Raw genomic sequence first — 21422 nt, 5'->3', positions numbered from 1 at the left:
GGTAAACACAGTCCACTCAGAGGCTGTCATCAGTTACAGTATAAAGCAGTGGTGTATTAATTAGACCGATTCCGTTTCGTCTGTTGCAAAACATTTTGCAAGGTAACCCGCCTACTTTAGGAACCAAACGAAACCAAAACAAACAAACGGGGAGGGGCCTACATGAATTTGTCCAATAGAAACTCTAGTTTTGTTGCAAAACGATTTCCATTTGGAGAATCTGACTAATGAATACACCCCAGGACTGCTCCTCACTAGCGCTCTCACCTCATGTACCTTCTATCTAGCCCTCTACTTGGCACTGATTCTGGTAGCCAAATTTGTTCTTCCAAATCCTCCAGATTGTTTTCACCTAATTTATTTCAGAGGGCAAAAGGGGTTGCTTTAGCTTCTGGCAATAAAGCATATGCTGATGCAGTTTTTCTATGTAGGCGCCTGTGATGATGAATGTGCATGTGAACTCCTCAAATCGGACATTTCTCTCCGTTTCTCCCCCCACATGAACATTCGCTTTACACATTGCTTACTAACTAACCTATCCTAACGCTGGTCCCATCAAACATTTTGTTTTGCATTATAAAATAACACATGCCAGAGACTGGTAATTGTATCATTTACACAAATGTTTAGATTGTATATCTGTTGTTTGGTATCGCCAACCTTTTTGTAGGCTACTCAGAGAACTGGCTTCGATGTGAATGCGAGCGGGTGAAGTACCCTGATTTAGCCACAGGTTCATGCCAATTTCTTTTACATTTATTTCTACCGTTTAGGTGGTGTCTACATTTTTACTGGACAAAAATATGAACGCCACATGCAACAATTGTACTGAGTTAAAGTTCATATAAGGAAATCAGTCAATTTAAATAAATAAATTAGGCCCTAATCTATGGATTTCACATGACTGTGCAGAGGCACAGCCATGGGTGCTCCTGGGGAGCCCACCCACTGGGGAGCCAGGCCCAGCCAATCAGAATGAGTTTTTCCCCACAAAAGGGCTTTATTACAGACAGAAATACTCCTCAATTGCATCAGCTGTCCGGGTTGCTGGTCTCAGACTATCCCTCAGGCGAAGAAGCTGGATGTGGAGGTCCTGGGCTGGTGTGAGGCCGTTGGACGTACTGCCAAATTCTCTAAAACACATATGTCAGAGTCAAGGCCCGCGGGCCACATCCGGCCCGCAAGAAGGTTTTTTACGGCCCCTGGGATGATCTTGATTTATTATTAGAACCGGCCCGCAGCAAGCCGGCAGCCCGCAGATCTTTTACACGCACCAATACTACATTTCCCACAATGCAAAGGTGACGCACCGAGCAGTAGGCTGCTTCATTTCAATATTTATTGGCACAGCAGTCGTCAGCATCACAGTAAAATTAACTTTCAGATACCCATCAAAAATGGCAAAACGGAAGGTGGATACTGAGAACCGGGGGTTTCAAACAAGGTGGGAGTCGGAGTATATGTTCACGAAGGTAGCTGGAAAACCTGTGTGTCTTCTGTGTGGAGAAAGTGTGGCGGTACTGAAAGAGTATAATCTGAGACGACATTATGAAACGAAACACGCGGACAAAAACAAGAATATGGACATGGAACAAAGGCTACAAAAGGCAGAGGAATTAAAACGAGGCCTCAAATCTCGACAGGCTCTGTTCAAAAAAGCCAAATCACAAGGCCAGGCTGCTGTCAAGGCCAGTTTTATTTTGGCAGAAGAGATCGCTAAATCAGCCCGGCCATTTACGGAGGGGGATTTCATCAAAAACTGCATGATTAAAGTTTGTGACGAAGTTTGCCCAGAAAAAAGGCAACTCTTTTTAAATGTGAGTCTGAGCAGAAACACCATTGCCGAGAGAGTAGACCAGTTGTCCATCAATCTAAAAGAGCAGCTTGTGAAAAAGGGAAAAGATTTTATTGCATATTCCTTGGCTGTGGATGAGAGCACCGACATTTCTGACATTGCCCAGTTGTCAATTTTCATCCGCGGAGTGGACTCCAACCTAAGCGTGACAGAGGAGTTTTTGGCTTTACGTCCTATGCATGGCACAACTACGGGGCATGATTTGTATGAAGAGGTGTCAAGATGTGTAAATGAGATGGAGCTGCCTTGGGAAAAACTCGTGGGTTTGACAACCGACGGAGCACCTGCGATGTGTGGACACAGGAGCGGACTGGTGGCGAAGATACGGGAAAAGATGCAAGAGGAAAACGCGACAGGTGAGCTGACAGCTTATCATTGTATCATACACCAGGAAGCGTTGTGCGGTAAAGCCTTGAAAATGGAGCATGTAATGAGCATCATCACGCGCACAGTTAACTTTATCAGAGCCAAAGGTTTGAATCACCGCCAGTTCAAGGCATTTCTGACGGAGTTAGAAACGGAGCATGGTGATTTGCCTTATCACACAGAGGTGCGATGGCTAAGCCAGGGAAAGGTGCTTCAAAGATGTTTCGAGCTTCGTGAGGAGATTTGTCTGTTCTTGGACAGCAAAGGGAAAGACACAACACAACTCCGAGACGAAATGTTTCTGTGTGAAATGGCTTTTCTGTGTGACATTACGAGTCATCTGAATGCAATAAACTTGCAGCTGCAGGGTCGGGATCGTGTCATCTCTGATATGTACAGTACAGTGAAGGCATTTAAAACCAAACTGACTCTGTGGGAGACGCAGATGCGGAAAGAAAATTTGAGCCACTTTCCCAGCTGCCAGACCATGAAAGAGAAGCTCTCTACCAGTGCGTTCCCGAGCACACAGTTGGCTGATAAAATAGGTATGCTTGCCGCTGACTTTCGACGCCGATTTGCTGACTTTGAAGCACAAAAAAGCAGGTTGGAACTGCTCGGTAACCCATTTGCTGTTGACGTGGAAAGCTCACCACCAAACCTCCAAATGGAGTTGATTGACCTCCAATGCAATGATGCACTGAGGGCAAAATATGCGGCAGTGGGTGCTGCGGAGTTCGCCCGTTTCCTCCCCGGCACAATGCCCCAGCTGCGCATCCAGGCTGCTCAAACGTTGTCTATGTTTGGCAGCACATACCTGTGTGAACAACTGTTTTCTTTGATGAACCTGAACAAAACATCACACAGAAGTCGACTTACTGCTGAACACCTCCACTCAATTCTGAGGATTTCTTCAGCTCAGAGCCTTACCCCGAACATTGATGAACTTGTGGAAAAGATGGGACACCACCAAGTATCACCCTCAACCTCAAACAAGTGAACATTACTGTGCAATCACATATTTAGAGTTTTTACTCAGTTCAAGTTTAAAAGTTAAAATTTAATATTTGTTTTCACTGCATGTTACTTCTCCTTAAACAAAGTGTTGTTTTTGATTAATAGATTTTTGCACTTTATTTTTTTGTATTTCAATCCAATTATATTTTAAAAATATTTCAGTTGAGTGGATGATAGAAAATTGCTATTATTGTTTTTTCTTTGAAGTAAATTTAGCCCACTTTTGCTAAAATAGAAAATATAGTCTACTGATGGTGCCTTGAATACCGGTTTCTTTCATTTAATGTTCATGTTATGGGGATATTTATATAAAGGAAATTTGTCTTTTGTGTCTGTTGAAAATTAAAGATTACTGACAGAGCCATAAGAAAATATTGCTTTATTTATCTGATCATATTGTAATATATTTGTTAGGTTTTCAGTAGGTTCAATTAGGTTCACTAGACTATATGCGTCATTTAAAAATTTTTCAATGAACATTCGAACAGTCCGGCCCTCGTCTTGTAGCTGATTTTTTTATTTGGCCCTCCGTCCATTTGACTTTGACACCCCTGCTCTAAAACGATGTTGGAGGCAGTTTTTGGAAGAGAAATTAACATTAAATTATCTGGCGACAGCTCTGTTGGACATTCCTGCAGTCAGCATGCCAATTGCACGCTCCATCAAAACGTGAGACATCTGTGGCATTGTGTTGTGTGACAAAACTGCACATTTTAGAGTGGCCTTTTATTGTCCCCAGCACAAGTTGCACCTGTGTAATGATCATGCTGTTTAACCAGCTTCTTGATATGACAAAGGATACATGCTCACAAGAATTTAAACGAATTTGTGCCAAAAAAAATCGAGAAATAAGATTTTAGTGCTTTTGGAAAAATGTCTGGGATATTTCATTTCAGCTCATGAAACATGTGACCAACACTTTACATGTTGCGTTTATATTTTTGTTCAGTATTATTAGAAACATTAATGCTTATGCAAATTATGTAGTGTATTGCCTTAAACACATAGCATTGCCTTAAACCAAACTTTTAATTTGTCAGCTTTTCTCTTGAAAATTTCGTAAGAAGATTTTGTAGCCTTCATTTTTGTAAAAATAACTCCACGTTTTCTCCACGACCTGCACTGTAAATAAATAAATTATAAACAAACCAACCTGATGTTCACGAGAACAGAATGGTTTATAACGAGGCTACAACAGGACAAATTATTCTTTACTTTCACAGTATTATTCAGCACAAAGAGCATATAGGTCATATAATGTGCATATAATTATAGGGCATATAATGTGTGAACATGCTATGAGTAGAGAGGCTTAGACACAAAGGCAAATATCAAGCCCTTAATTAACCGCACGAGATACAGGGGTGATATCATAGTAGGAATGTGGGAAAAATATACACTACCAGTCAAAAGTTTGGACACACGTACTCATTCAAGGGTTTTTCTTTATTTGTATATTTGTCTACATTGTAGAATGATAGTGAAGACATCAAAACTATAAAATAACACATGTACTCATTTAGTAACTAAAAAAGTGTTTTAAGAAAGAGTTTTAGATTCTTCAGAGTAAACACCCTTTGCCTTGATGACAGCTTTGCACACTCTTGGCATTCTCTCAACCAGCTTCACTTGGAATGTTTTTCCAACAGTTTTCCCACATATGCTGAGCACTTGTTGGCAGCTTTTCCTTCACTCTGCAGTCCAACTCATCCCAAACCATCTCAATTGGGTTGAGGTCGGGTGATTCAGGAGGCCAGGTCTTCTGATGAAGCACTCTCCTTCTTGGTCAAATAGCTCTGACACAGCCTGGAGGTGTCATTGTCCTGTTGAAAAACAAATGACAGTCCCACTAAGCTCAAACCAGATGGGATGGCATGTCGCTGCAGAACTGTGGTAGCCATGCTGGTTAAGTGTGCCTTGAATTCTAAATAAATGACCAACAGTGTCACCAGCAAAGAACCTCCACACCATCACACCTCCTCATCCATGCTTCATGGTGGGAACCATACATGCGGAGATCATCCGTTCACCTACTCTGCGTCACGGCGGTTGGAACCAAAAATCTCACATTTGGATTCTTAAGACCAACATTTACACCTGTCTAATGTCCATTGCTCATTTCTTGGCCCAAGCAAGTCTCTTCTTATTATTGGTGTTCTTTAGTCATGGTTTCTTTGCAGTAATTTGACCATGAAGGTCTGATTCACGCAGTCTCCTCTGAACAGTTGATGTTGAGATGTGTCTGTTACATGAACTCTGTGAAGCATTAATTTGGGCGGCAATCTGAGGTGCAGTTAACTCTAATGAACTTATCCTCTGCAGTAGAGGTAACTCTGGGTCTTCCTTTCCTGTGGCGGTCCTCATGAGAGCCAGTTTCATCATAGCGCTTGATGGTTTTTGTGACTGCACTTGAAGAAACTTTCAACGTTCTTGAAATGTTTCGCATTGACAGACCTTCATATCTTAAAGTAATGATGGACTGTCATTTCTCTTTGCTTATTTGAGCTGGTCTTGCCATAATATGGAGTTGGAATAATAAATAAGGCTATCTTCTGTATACCACCCTTACCATGACACAACACAACTGACTGGCTCAAACTCATTAAGAAGGAAATAAATTCCACAAATTAACTTTGAACAGGGCACAAATGTTAATTGAAATGCATTCCAGATGATTAACTAATGAAGCTGGTTGAGAGAATGGCAAGAGTGTGCAAAGCTGTCATCAAGGCAAAGGGCGGCTACATTGAAGGATCTCAAATATGAACACTTTTACTTACTACATGATTCTATATGTGTTATTTCATAGTTCTACAATGTAGAAAATAGTACAAATAAAGAAAAAACATTGGTACAGTATTGGTACTGGTACAGTATTTATTGTCTTTTCAACATCTTTTACGTATAGGAGAACCTTTATCCTTCACAAAAAAATGACAATGAAGCTTGAATTAGAGCAATTCCTTTAAAATAACTCTATACAGTACATGGGTGACTAGGTGTAATCGTTGTACTCTAAAGCCTATGAGGACCTGATCACTAAAACCCTCATAGAGATAGAAAATTGTAAGGGTTCTTTTCCACAGATGCGCCAATGGATAACACATTGAGGGTGACATTCCGTACAGAGAAATAGTCCCATCAGGACGAGTGGTAATGAAGGGCAATGAGGTCTGAGGATCCTCATTACCCACACCTAGGCACAGTCCAACTAAGAATGGCAGGACAGGAGGAGGCATAGATAAGCCCAGTGAAAGGAACAAATGGCTCCCAGAATAGAATAGCACCAGAGGAGAGAGGGTGTTCAGTCAGCCTGTACAGTATGTCAAATATCTTAAATTCTCCATTGTTTGGGGCTATGGCTGGCATGTCAGACAGTTTACCCTGGTCTCTGAGTCTGGGTTTCTCTATAGAGAGCGCCTGACAAACTGAGGTAATTAATAACTGTCACCTCTCTATCTCTGGAACCTTTGTCACGTTAACAAAAAAACCTACTAATTGACTCTTGACTGAGATTATCACCACAGATCAGCTAATTATTTTTTAATATATTCATATTCCAAAGTCATTAAAAGTGTCTCGACCTAGCAACAAGGACCTAGCGACTGGGATCAAGCATCACGACACCCTTAATTACAGGCACATAGTCTGGACTACCTGGAAACCCATGAAGCAAAATGCAACCTGGTTTCAAATGGAACACTGTGAACTAAGAGACAGTATATCACACAGAATAAATAATTTGTTGGTACTCGAAACATAAACAATGGTATGAGTACTACTAAAAATGGTTCAGTCTTCATAATTAAAGCTGACATTAGGTTCTCAATGTCCATTATAACTAATTGATTATGTGTTCTTTTTATGAACACACAGTAGCTAGTATGGAGCACAAGGCTTTACCCTCGCTGACAGCATCATGTTTTCAGATGGACCGAAAGATGAAGTTCGCAACAGTGACTCAGTCTGCATGGGGAAAGATTACCGCAGGCATGCTAATGACGTCAGATTAGCATAAGAAAGAGATCATCCCGGCTCAGAAAGTCTAACTTCTGATTCAATTAATATCCCCGCCATTGGTTTATTTTAGGTGTTTTAATTCCTTACAAACAGGAAGGGTAGGGCTTAATAACGTGGCCTCCTACATCCTTGAATTCAATTATGCTCCTTTCATCACACAAATACAGTTTTTGCGAATCCACAGCTGTTGCAAATGCTGCTGCTGCTTTCACCAGGCCATCAAAAACAATATGATGAAGCCTCCCTCAGTTTGAAGTCCCTTTTGGGGATGTTTTTAATTTTCGAAACAGATTTGAAATCTCCAAAGGTGAAAATCTCCTCAACTGATAAATTCCTGTGGTAGTAAAAAAAAATGCATTTGAACTTGTCTCTCAAAGCGTATCAAAAGGCATCCACAAAGAAATATCTGAATAGGAAAAAAAGAGGACTATAGAAGCCAGGCCTGCATGGTGTGAATAATGCGGAGGCTTCCATTCTCCACCCCCTCCCTACCCTCAGACTCAGAGCCAGGCTGGAGCAAACTAAATATGAAGCAGGAATATAATAGATAATTTGGCCAGTAAATGGCAGGTATTATGGGAGCCATCTCCACTCAGAGGCATATGATTTACCTTAGACACTAAGGTAATAGCTTTGCAAATTCCCTCTGCCATTTGACAACGGCTCGCCGTACTGAAATGTGGGGGAAAAGGTCATAAGTCAATGACAATCCATCACAACATCAATCTCTTTTTATTCTCCTCCCAAGTCTTAAATACCAAACATTGGCGGAAATCGCTGTTTCGCTTCCCCTCCCCAGAAGCTCCAATCTGGCAGGTCAGGCTGCAGGGCCCGATGTGTCAGACGCCGCCCCTGAGTTCACACATTTCTTCAAGCTTGTTTTCTCTCAACAAAAGGGAAGTGCTTTCCCTTATGGTCTCCTGTGTGTCTCCGACCCAGCGGAGGGAAGGGAAGGAGAAGGGGAAGGGGCTGTCAGAGGGGCTTTCTGGCAGACTCAGCCTGCCCCTAGAGGCTGCTGCTTTGCCATCGTATGTTTTTGAGGGATATCAATGCAGAATACATTTCTGAAAACTTAATCTGCTAAATGTAAGCCTCATGGAGTCCCAATAGAATCTACTGTACTGAATGTATAAATGACAACTGCAAAGCTTGGTGCCCTTCTGTCATTTAAGATTCATCTATGCTATGTTACAGACACAGCGTTTCTTATCAATCAATTATACACATCAATCATTATAGCTAGGTTCTAAGGGCTCAGACACACCAATAGAGTTTGCTGTTGAACGTAATTTGCTGACCGATGTCAGTCAGACGTCTACAGCGGTTGGTCCCTAAAACACAGCGCGCTGAACAATCGACAGAGGAACGCTAGATCCACATTTGGTGTGATGTGTGCAAGGCTTAAAGGAAAACTCCACCCCAAAATGATCTTTTGGTAGTCCATTGTTGACATGTCCAAAATGTTTTTCTTGTCTGCAATCAAGTTTTCAAGATATCAGATACATCAAATACAGAAATTGCATTTTGCATCATATGATGCCGCGTTTTGTATCATATTGGGATGATTTCTGTATTTTGAAAGTTACATATCTTGAAAACTTGATTGCAGACAAGCAAAACATTTTGGACTATGTCAACAATGGACTACCAAAAGATCATTTTGGGGTGGAGTTTTCCTTTAAGCCTTGCACACATTACACCAAATGTGGATCTAGCGTTCCTCTGTCGATTGTTTCTGACAAGCAAAGCATTTTGGGACTATGTCAACAATGAACTAATTAATTCAAATACTAAAAGAGAGTTTTTGGGTGGTATTTTCCTTTAACTTGACCATTAGATGCCTGAACCAACCCTTGGACAGTTAGTGCTCTGTCTCTGCTTTAAGAGGGACCCTCACAGCAGGTGTGCTTCTATGCTAAACAGTAGGCATGTCAAAGAGCTGAGGGGGACGAGAGAGGGAACATTCTATCTGACACGTCATTGCCTGTCTCCTCTCACCTCTCCTGCTGGGCTGGCAGCCTGTCTGTCTGTCTGTCTGTCCTTCAAAAGGTCCCTGCTCCCATTAATCACCAGCTCCTCTTCTCCCATGGGATAATTAAAGAGACCACAGTGAATGCTCAGCCCTCCTTTTATTGTGTCAAAAACATATTTCCTCTAAACACTTGAAGATGGCGCCGAGGAATATGGCTGACGTTTTACATTCTCCCAACCAATTTTGCTGTTTTTTTTTTTTTTTTTGCATTTTGTGTAACTTATTGTGTACATAATGTTGCTGCTACCGTCTCTTATGACTGAAAATAACTTCTGGATATCAGAACAGCGATTACTCACCTCAGACTGGAAGAAACATTTTCCTTTAACGAGTCTGACGAAAAGGATATCCTGCTTTCACTGGAGCAGGCACAGATCCACGCCTATTGCGTGAAGAAAAGATGCAGGAAAAGGGGCCACAGATCGGGCAGCCTTCTGAGAATCTGTAGGCGAGCAAGTAAACTCACACTGCCATCCGTTCTTCTTGCTAACGTGCAATCATTGGAACATAAAATGGAGGACCAACTATTAAGATTATCCTACCAAGGGGACATCAAAAACTGTAACATCTTATGTTTCACCAAGACGTGGTTGAACGACGATACAGACAATATAGAGGTAGCAGGATTTTACATGCACCGGCAGAACAGAGATGCTACCACTGGTAAGATGAGGGGTCGGGGTGTGTGTCTATTTGTCAAAAACAGCTGGTGCGCAATGTCTAATATTAAAGAAGTCTTGAGCTATTGCTCGCCTGAGGTAGAGTACCTTATGATAAGCTGTAGACCACACTATCTACCAAGAGAGTTCTCATCTATATTATTCGTAGCCGTCTTTTTGCCACAGAGCGAAGCTGGCACTTAAAGGGCTCTCAACCAACTCTATAAAGCCATAAGCAAAGAAGATAATTCTCACCCAGAAAGCGACGCTCCTAGTGGCCTGAGACTTTAATGCAGGCAAACTTAAATCAGTTTTACCACATTTTTACCAGCATGTCACATGTGCAACCAGAGAAAAAAAATCCTAGACCACCTTTACTCCACACACAGAGATGCATAAAAAGCTCTCCCCCGCCCTCCATTTGGCAAATCTGACCATAATTATATCCTTCTGATTCCTGCTTACAAGCAAAAACTCAAGCAGGAAGTACCAGTAACTCGCTCAATACGGAAGTGGTCAGATGACGCGGATGCTACACTACAGGACTGTTTTGCTAGCACAGACAGGAATACGTTCCGGGATTCCTCCAATGGCATTGAGGAGTACACCACCTCAGTCATCGGCTTCATCAATAAGTGCATCAATGACGTCGTCCCCACAGTGACTGTACGTACATATCCCAACCAGAAGCCATGGATTACAGGCAACATCTGCATAAAGCTAAAGGCTGGAGCTGCCGCTTTCAAGGAGCGGGAGACTAATCCAGACACTTGTAAGAAATCCCACTATGCCCTCAGACGAACCATTAAACAAGCAAAGCATCAATACAGGATTAAGATTGAATCCTACTACACTGGCTCTGACGCTTGTCGGATGTGGCAGGCTTGAAAACTATTACGGATTACAAAGGGAAACCCAGACGCGAGCTGCCCAGTGACGCAAGCCTACCAGATGAGCTAAATGCCTTTAATGCTCGCTTTGAGACAAACAACACTGAAGCATGCACCAGAGCACCAGCTGTTCTGGATGACTGTGTGATAACGCTCTCGGTTGACATTTTCAACCTCTCCCTAGCCTGTAATACCTACATGTTTCAAGCAGACCACCATGTGCCCAAGGAACCGAAGGTAGCCTGCCTAAATGATTACCGCCATGTGGCACTCACGTCGGTAGCCATGAAGTGGATCCTCCCGGACACTCTAGACCCACTCCAATTCACATCCCACCCCAACAGATCCACAGATGACACAATCTCAATCGCACTCCACACGGCCCTTTCTCACCTGGACAAAAGGAATACCTATGTGAGAATGCTATTCATTGACTACAGCTCAGCATTCAACACCATAGCGCCCACAAAGATCATCACTAAGCTAAGGACACCTCCCTCCTGCACTTCCTGACGGGCCACCCCCAGGTGGTAAGAGTAGGCAACAACACGTCTGCCATGCTGATCCTTAACACTGGGGTCCCTCAGGGGTGTGTATTTAGTCCCCTCCTGTATTCCCTGTTCACCCATGACTGCGTGGCCAAACACGACTCCAACACCATCATTAAGTTTGCTGACGACACAACAGTGGTAGTGCTGATCACCGATAATTATGAGACGGCCTATAGGGAGGAAGCCAGAGAACTGGCAGTGTGGTGCCAGGACAACAACCTCTCCCTCAATGTGAGCTAGACAAAGGAGATGATTGTGGACTGCAGGAAAAGGCGGGCCGAACAGGCCCCCATTAACATCGACGGGGCTGTAGTGGAGCGGGTCGAGAGTTTCAAGTTCATTGGTGTCCACATCACCAATGAACTATCATGGTCCAAACATACCAAGACAGTGGTGAAGAGGGCACGACAAAACCTTTTCCCCCTCAGGAGACTGAAAAGATTTGGTATGGGTCCCTAGATCCTCAAAATGTTCTATATCTGCACCATTGAGAGCATCCTGACCAGGTGCATTACCGCCTGGTATGGCAACTGCTCGGCATCTGACAGTAAGGCGCTACAGAGGGTAGTGCGTACAGCCAGTACATCACTGGGACCAAGCTTTCTGTCATCCAGGACCTATACAATAGGCGGTGTCAGAGGAAAGCCCTTAAAATTGTCAGAGACTCCAGTCACCCAAATTATAGACTGTTTTCTCTGCTACCGCACGGCAAGCGGTACCGGAGTGCCAAGTCTAGGACCAAAAGGCTACTCAACAGCTTCAACCCCCAAGCCATTAGACTGCTGAACAATTAATAAAATCGCCACCGGACAATTTACATTGACTCTCCCTCCCTTTTCTACACTGTTGCTACTCGCTGTTTATTAATTATGCATAGTCACTTCACCCCCACCTACATGTACAAATGACCTCAACTAACCTGCACCCCCGCTCACTGACTCAGTACCGGTGTCCCCTGTATATAGCCTCATTATTGTTATTTTTGTAGTACTTTTTATTATTACTTTTTATTTTAGTCTACTTGGTAAATATTTTCTTAACTCTTCTTGAACTGCACTGTTGGGTTAAGGGCTTGTAAGTAAGCATTTCACAGTAAATGTGACAATTTATTTTATTTGATTTGATTTGATTTGCACTGCCTGTTTGCTGAGACTGAGAACAAGGCATATCGATGACTGGCTGAAGGAAGATGACAGTGGCAAATATCAGAGAGCAGGATCTTAGGGTTGGGGGGGCCACTCAAATGTGGAGAGCCTCTGCTTCATCATCTAAGCACTGCAGTCGACAAGCAGGTGACCATAAATTCTAAGGGCTTAAGAGAAACACCAGAAATATAATGATTTGAAAAGAAACAGCATTTCACACCCTATTCCTTTGGCACACTTTTATCTCCCTGACAAACTTTGAAATGCCTTTGGATATAAAAAGCAAGTTATCAGTCAGGTGCAAATCTCCTTTGATATATGGGAACGTTTGGAAAACACAATTTGTGAGTAGTTAAGGTTTCCTTCTTTCCCATTATTGAGACATCAAGAGCTGAGTGCACTGAGACAGGTGTCACGAGAGCAAATGATAACAAGTCGCTGTTCCGATATCCTGTGATATACAGTACAGTGGGAACTGTTGCTCCACACTGCCTCAGTGAAACTAGCATCCTGTTACTGATCTGCTATAGCAGTGGCTTGAGAGGCATTGAGCAATATCTGGCCAGAGATGTCAAACTCAGTTTGAGCTGTTTAAAGGTCCTTCCTATCAGCAGAAACACCAATTAACCCGACTTCCTGGCATAATGGCGCTCCAAAATCCCAAACAAAGAGCCCTGAATACAATTAAACACAGGCCTCTGTGTCAGCAGCTAGATAGAACATTTAAACAGCGGAACAAAGAGGGCCAAGTCACAGTGGACTACCATCAAGCACATTAAAAGCCAAAGCCAGGCTGTCTTCCTGCGATTATTCAAACGTCAGGGACTAGCAAAAGACCAGTGTGATTTAACAAACTTGATATTTCAAATCTGTGGACTGGGCTAACCTGATTTTCAGCCTGAGTTTTATTCTCTTCTTCTTTTACGAGGAAGGAGGTAGAGAATTAGCCAAGCTTGTCATGTGGCTTCCTAAATGCCACTACACTGGTTAATAAGGACCAACAGTTGGAGTCTTGACAGCTTTAGTGGCTAAATCGCTGCTAGCTATTTGAGTATAGCGTGCCGTTTTATATCACCAAGTCATAAATCCTCCTGAAAAAAACACAGAAAATATGCTCTTTGCATTTGTTACAATCTCCAACAAAAATGATTTGGCCCTACAGGAAGTAATGTTTCTAGAGTCTGAATGTTGTTGCAGTTTTTCTCTGTGGTTCTGGTCTGTGTTGACCTTTGGTCTAAGTGCTAAGGCTTCCGATTAAGCTCTTTATGGAGTAGCGCTGGAGGGAGATGGCAAACGTGACCCTGACCATTGCCTGTCCAATACTATTGGAATTCTTCACTGTGACCCTGAGCAGAACTGAATTTAGTGGTCCCACAATATGAACTCTGATGGCATGAATGCAGTTCCTGGGTCCTGTGCTGCCTGCAACAGTCAGACATTATTCGAGCATAATTCATAGAGAAGATCCTGCTATTTTAAAGGTTATGCTAAAATTACTATAGCTAGAGGGTGTCAAAAAGTGGCATATAGTACAGATGTAGGTGTAAAATCTTAATTTGACTTTAATTTCACAGCAAAATAATCCTGCAGAAACTGGATTAGAACGCGTAGTCAATAATGTTGCTTAATCCATGGTTAGGCTATTGTTAACCTGGCCAAAAATAGGCTACATGAAAAGTGCAATACTGTTAATATAACCCTGTTACTGTGGGTTTTCAGTAAATGTATGTAAATCACAACGCTCATCTGCATTTCCTGCTATGGAACATTCTCAGCAACAAAAGAGTGGTCAAATTAAGATCCTACATCTGTATAACACATGCAAGAGCATACAAATGTATGATTTACTAACACTGACGGGGTCAACTGAAAAATTCCTAAATCATATGACAATAATGTAACTACAGCAGATGATGCTATATACTGTCATATTCTTCGGTCTGGATTCAACCCGGAACGCGGAAGATAAAATATAAAGGTAATTGCCGCTTGAGACATTGCCTTTAATTGTCAATCTCATTATGAAGCGGATCTTCAGCGCTACGGATTGAATAGAGCCCTTCTTGTCACAATGTGACAGCACAAAAGGAGTCTGGAATGCATGTTATCCTCTGACTCAACATGAAATTCTTCTTTATGGAATTATTGATGTCTAACATTAACTTCTTTGGGCTTAGATCTCTTACACAGAGACACTGATACACTCAGCTCTGGCGAACACCCACAAACATAAAATAGACAACAAAGCATCACATCCTAGCTCGGGGTGCGGTTTGAGTGGGATGATCCAAAGTTAGTCAGACACAAAAAGGAGTGTGACTCAGACTTGAAATGGTGCACATTCTATATAGAGTCGACTACTGACTCAAAGTGAGGCATGTGATTGGCGCAGCCGGACTCTGATGTCTGCTTTTAACTCTGCACTGACATCCTTTAACACCTCAGGGGAGTATACTCAGCTCAAACAAGTCTCCACTCTGCGGACTGTCGGAATTAAACATATACAAATAAGATTCTGTGTGATTGTTTTGGCTGAATAGATCTGTAGTTGTTTTGGTTTCATGCACTGTAGTGTACTAATGATTGGTTATTTTTGAGTTACCACACTGTAAAACAATATACATTTCGTTTTTTTTTCCACTCTGCCCATTTTTCATAAGAATGTCTACTTGTTCAATGAACCCCAATGGGGTTCTACCTGTAACCAAAAAGGGTTCTTCAAAGGTTCTCCTATGGGGACAGCCAAAGAACCCTTTTAGGTTCTAGATAGCACCTTTTTTATTTAGAATGTAGTTGCAGTTGGATTGAAAATATTTTGCTTTGACTTGTCTATCATGTCCACATACAATTCTGCTGTAAGCAGGCTGCACAGTTGACACAGAATAACCACAGCGGTCTGATACTGAAGCTCCCGTACCTACCTCTCTCCCTCTCTCCCTCTGCCTGGCTGCCACAGGGATTGATGGCTCTGCCCAGCCATTAATATTCAAGGTGAACTCCTCATAGTTTCAACTGCTTGTGGAACCTGCTCGGCGCGGCCGGACCTCAAGGCTGATTTCTCCCAGTCTGCCTGTTTTCTGATCGTCACTTAATGTACTCCTCCACCCCTCCATTAATCATCACCTTTGCCTTTACCTGTCAGACCAGAGCGTCGCCTGGTTGCAAGATGAGTGGAGAGGCCACCCACCAGAATACATGTTACTTTTCTAGCTGCGTGCACACATTATGAACTCTGTGATTAAATGACCCCCGCTATAACGACAATGTGCACTGTCACCGATGGGAGACGGACAGTGTGGCGAGCCGCTGAACCAGTGAAAAAAAACTGACTGCGGCCCATTTCCTGGTTGCCAATATGCTTAATGACAGGAGTGATGAGTTATTGACAGCTCTCGTCTAATTAGAGGCACTGAGGTGTCTATTGCAGCCTTTGTGCAGACACAAAGAGGACCATTGATTTTGCTGTGGTGGACTGTATCTGGATACTTCAGGGAGTGTGTGTGTGTCTGTGAGGGAGAGTGTGTGTGTGTGTGTACTGTATTTGAGTGTGTAAGAGATTGCCGGGCAGGGGAGCAAGTTATCTGCTGTCCCTTTGACCGACAGAAGCCTTAAATTCCAATTAGTCACACTTCCGTGGATTGGTGAAACTAATTACTGGCTTTAACTCCAGGCCAATAATGAAATGTTTGGTGGAAAGTGGGAGCTTGGGAGACCTGGGTAATTTGTGGCTTAGTCCCCGAAGTATTCAAGTCCCACATGTACCATTCTCGACCACTCCTGATTTTTGTTTGAAATTAAACATTAAAACAAGTGAACACAGGGTGAAGGTACTTAATGGTTTCAAATCCTCATGGATTTATCTTTAATATGCATCTGAAAGCCGCCTCGACAACTGCTGCGGTTAAACATTTATTAATGACACCCTCTGATATGGAGCACCTCAGTAGAACGTGGCTCCTGGCTAAGTGATTTATGGACTACTGTATGTGCAAATTACAGTTTATTACTTCTTATTCCAAGACTAACCTCTGTCACTTAAACATATTTGTTACGGGGGCCAAAAGTATTAAAAATGAGTTTCTACATGGGAATGAAAATGTGCCAATGACCTTTCTACAGTAAACAGCCAGACTGTAGAAGAGGTAGCAGCTGGGAGGTAAACTTAAACCCATTGATTAACACACTCTGGGTCAGGTGCTTTGTTCCCATTATCAAGTCAAGGTGAAACCTGCATTTACTTAGATTCCCCTGCACGGTGGCCATCTGCAACAGCTTGTCACTCCAACCCACTCTCTTTCTCTCTCTCTTCCCCCCTCTTCTTCAGGTTCAATAGTTGTCACTTACTGAGAAAATGCACTGTGCTCAACCGGGAACAGGGCCAAGTGCAGCACGGAATCTGTTTCATCCGACACTCCCTAATTTAGCATAAACCATAATTAAAGTGACTTGGCAGTCGGCTAAAACCAAATTTCATACTCCCTGATCACAAGAATGGGTGTGCAGTTGGTAGCCAGAAATGAGCCTGATGATGTGGACTTGTTATTTAAATGCCCACCCTGACAATTATTAAATACGTTCAAACTGATGTACAACTATCAATGGCAATTGGTTAATGTACTATATATTGACACTTTTGGACTACAGTGCAAATAGAAAAAACAGGTATAGTACAAGGTATTCTGAGTATACGGTCCCAGGTATCCATAATGTAAGGCCTATATAAAACCTATGGGGTTTTACTCATCACAGAACCAACAAACAAGCCACTTTCCAATACTGCATCATCCTGAAATCAAGGTTCCTGTACCATCACATTTCATCACAGGTTGCCATTGGCATTACCATTCTGTTTGAGTTATACCTCACAGTCTTCTGACACATAGCAAACATGTCCTTGGGCAATTAGTGGATTGTATGTCAAGGAAGATGATGTTTAACAGTTTCCCACTGTAGTTCAAATGGGGCACACAGCAACTCTGCACTAAAGTGTGGCCTGGCCCTTTAAAATGGGCCGCAGTGAATTGGCGTTTCAGAATTTATCACAGCTGCCACCGACCAAGTCGGTCCAAACATTATATCACCCACTGGCGCTCTCTCTCTCTCTCTCCTTCTCTCCCTCTTTCTATCCCTCGCTTTCTCTTTCTCCTTCACTGCAGCATTGCACATCCGGGCCTGTGTTTTCTTAAAGAGCCTCTATTCAACCCTGCTCTGAATTCCGAGGAATAGGCCATGAGATCACAAAAAAATTAAGTGATAGAATCAAACCCTACTGCGATGAACATACGTCAGCATGTGTAAAAGTGCAAAGATGCGCATACTGTACAGTGCTTGTACGTCTGTGCATCAACACTAGGGCTATAGTACATGTTATTGACACTGATTAGAAAACTAACTCTAAATGTGGGAACATTTCCCTCTCTACTCATTGCATTGTCATTGTTGAATGTTCTCCATCATTGCACTCCATCATGCATTACATAGTATAAGGACATTTTGGAAAGGCCCATAAAGAATGTCTGTGAATATGAAATTGAAACTATGGTAAAAAGCTGTTACTTCTCGGCAGCAATATCTATGTTGATTCAACAGTATATTTTAAATATGCATGAGAGCTTGCAATGCATTTCACACTGAATCAAAATACCATTTCTTAGAAATGAACAGTACAGAAAGCCATATTAGGTCTGTAGTTTTCCATTGTTTCCCTACTACTAGCTCTATAATAAGTGCCATGCCTGGACTGTTATCTTCAGTTTAATGCCATTTATTAAAGATTCAAAAATGAAGATACTCATTTATTTATCATAATACAGTCGTCATTAATATATAACTGAAGCTATCAACACTGGAACCTTGGAATCCCATTTGTACCTTCACAGAAACATCTTAGTATGACAACAATAGTACATGTTCAGCCACCATTCTTCCTGCTACAGCATAAAAGATCAGGGGAGACTTTCCCAATCAACATTTTCATACCTCATTTGATGGAAACTCACGGTGAGAGCACGGAGCTATCAAAACCAGGTGAGGTATTACTTTTTCAGATTGAAAATACACTTGAAGTGTGGCTCTCAGTAGTGGAATCAGCATTGATCAATTGAAAATTAACAGATTAGATTTGCCACGAAGTCTGGAAGCACCTCGTTAAGTCTACAGAGCAGTCCCACGACTCACACATACTTACTACACGCCGCAGCAGTTAAATCCCTCTGTATGTGCATGCACAATCCGCAGAGAGAATCCAATCCACCATGAATAACATATAGGGCCTTTCCCAACTCTACCAAACTCTAATGACTTCACTCACAGCCTGATTCTTATGAACGCTGAGCCCACCATTGTACACTTCTGCTCAAATTGAATACACTTAGCACTACATTCACCACTGGAACACTTTATCTCTGATTTCCTGATAGAGAACAAGCCCGTTTGTATGTGTACAGAAAAGTCTACAAATGCACACCCACGTTTGCCCGCACAAACACAAACACACAGGTTTGCCTCTTTTGATCTCTCTTACAGAGAAAGACTGAAACACATGGAACATACAAATCATATACACATTCACCCACCCACCCACAGTGCTTCAGCCCACATAAAGAAAGCTACAGCACACCTTTAAAACTAAAACTTTAGCCCAGGTTTTACAGACAGCTTCTCTCCGGGGAGACAGTAGGGAGAAGGCTGGAAACTTATTGGAGCTGTAAAAATCTATTCCTGAGGTCCTGCACCTCCCCCAGGAGCCCCCTTCAACCATTACAAAACTGGGACGAGACCTCATAAATGGAAAGGGGGGGTGGGAGTGCTAAGGGCAACTATATATCACTCTATGTGTAAAACAGCCTTCATCATAACACTAACTACACTGGGTTCCAGTTATTTGGAGTACTGCAGAACTACTATAACAACTGAACAGCAGCTCATAGAAACCATCCCCAAATTGATTAAAGAGCTTTATTTAAGCTTCACCGACTTTCCCCAACCACACAGATCTATTCTAAATCAGCTCTGTAATACCCTCAATGTGGATGCAAATTTGGAGAAAAACCTAACTAATATCTTACTAGATGGGGAGTGTTTTAAAAAATGCATGGAACTCAGTCCGGCTTTAAACTTACTCTTGAAAGTTGTAATAGTAGAATGCACATTGGGTAGTGCATCATCAGTTCCTCTTGTCATGTTAGTCATTTATTTAGATTTTTTAACCTATAGATTTTGTTGTCATTTTTTAGTCACTCAAAAATCACATGAATACACATTAGACATGGCAAAATGTAGTAAGTAATTAGTAATTAGTAATTGCAAGAAAATTTGCTTTAAAAATGCAACATTTTATTTGCACCCCATGACGAAATGTGTAGAATTGCAAGAAATAAGCTTTAAACCTGCAAAATTCTCTCCGCCAACAAGAGGAGTGTGAAAAGTGCACAGTGCTTGTGCCCATAGAAATAGACGTAGTGAATGCACGCGCGGGGGGGGTGTTCCTAAAAGCTGGAAGGCGGGCCAGAGTGAAAAAGTTTGGGAAACCCGGATGTGGAATAGAAGTACCACACTATCACAGTTCAACCTGAATTACACAACACTCAACTTCAAATGTGCCTCTCTTTTACATACAGTGCCTTGCGAAAGTATTCGGCCCCCTTGAACTTTGCGACCTTTTGCCACATTTCAGGCTTCAAACATAAAGATATAAAACTGTATTTTTTTGTGAAGAATCAACAACAAGTGGGACACAACCATGAAGTGGAACGACATTTATTGGATATTTCAAACTTTTTTAACAAATCAAAAACTGAAAAATTGGGCGTGCAAAATTATTCAGCCCCTTTACTTTCAGTGCAGCAAACTCTCTCCAGAAGTTCAGTGAGGATCTCTGAATGATCCAATGTTGACCTAAATGACTAATGATGATAAATACAATCCACCTGTGTGTAATCAAGTCTCCGTATAAATGCACCTGCACTGTGATAGTCTCAGAGGTCCGTCAAAAGCGCAGAGAGCATCATGAAGAACAAGGAACACACCAGCCAGGTCCGAGATACTGTTGTGAAGAAGTTTAAAGCCGGATTTGGATACAAAAAGATTTCCCAAGCTTTAAACATCCCAAGGAGCACTGTGCAAGCGATAATATTGAAATGGAAGGAGTATCAGACCACTGCAAATTTACCAAGACCTGGCCGTCCCTCTAAACTTTCAGCTCATACAAGGAGAAGACTGATCAGAGGTGCAGCCAAGAGGCCCATGATCACTCTGGATGAACTGCAGAGATCTACAGCTGAGGTGGGAGACTCTGTCCATAGGACAACAATCAGTCGTATATTGCACAAATCTGGCCTTTATGGAAGAGTGGCAAGAAGAAAGCCATTTCTTAAAGATATCCATAAAAAGTGTCGTTTAAAGTTTGCCACAAGCCACCTGGGAGACACACCAAACATGTGGAAGAAGGTGCTCTGGTCAGATGAAACCAAAATTGAACTTTTTGGCAACAATGCAAAACGTTATGTTTGGCGTAAAAGCAACACAGCTGAACACACCATCCCCACTGTCAAACATGGTGATGGCAGCATCATGGTTTGGGCCTGCTTTTCTTCAGCAGGGACAGGGAAGATGGTTAAAATTTATGGGAAGATGGATGGAGCCAAATATAGGACCATTCTGGAAGAAAACCTGATGGAGTCTGCAAAAGACCTGAGACTGGGACGGAGATTTGTCTTCCAACAAGACAATGATCCAAAACATAAAGCAAAATCTACAACGGAATGGTTCAAAAATAAACATATCCAAGTGTTAGAATGGCCAAGTCAAAGTCCAGACCTGAATCCAATCGAGAATCTGTGGAAAGAACTGAAAACTGCTGTTCACAAATGCTCTCCATCCAACCTCACTG

General features: G+C 42.2%; 1 protein-coding gene across 1 annotated transcript in view; it reads right to left on the bottom strand.

Moving 5' to 3' along the window:
• LOC139409332 (neuroligin-1-like) overlaps positions 1-21422 on the bottom strand; it is a 270255-nt gene that overhangs the window by 232694 nt on the left and 16139 nt on the right. The window lies entirely within an intron of this gene.

Source organism: Oncorhynchus clarkii, chromosome 5, assembly GCF_045791955.1.
Source record: "Oncorhynchus clarkii lewisi isolate Uvic-CL-2024 chromosome 5, UVic_Ocla_1.0, whole genome shotgun sequence".
NCBI classification, from domain to species: domain Eukaryota; kingdom Metazoa; phylum Chordata; class Actinopteri; order Salmoniformes; family Salmonidae; genus Oncorhynchus; species Oncorhynchus clarkii.
The sequence above is the reverse complement of the archived record's forward strand: the minus strand, read 5'-3'. Positions and strand labels throughout refer to the sequence as shown.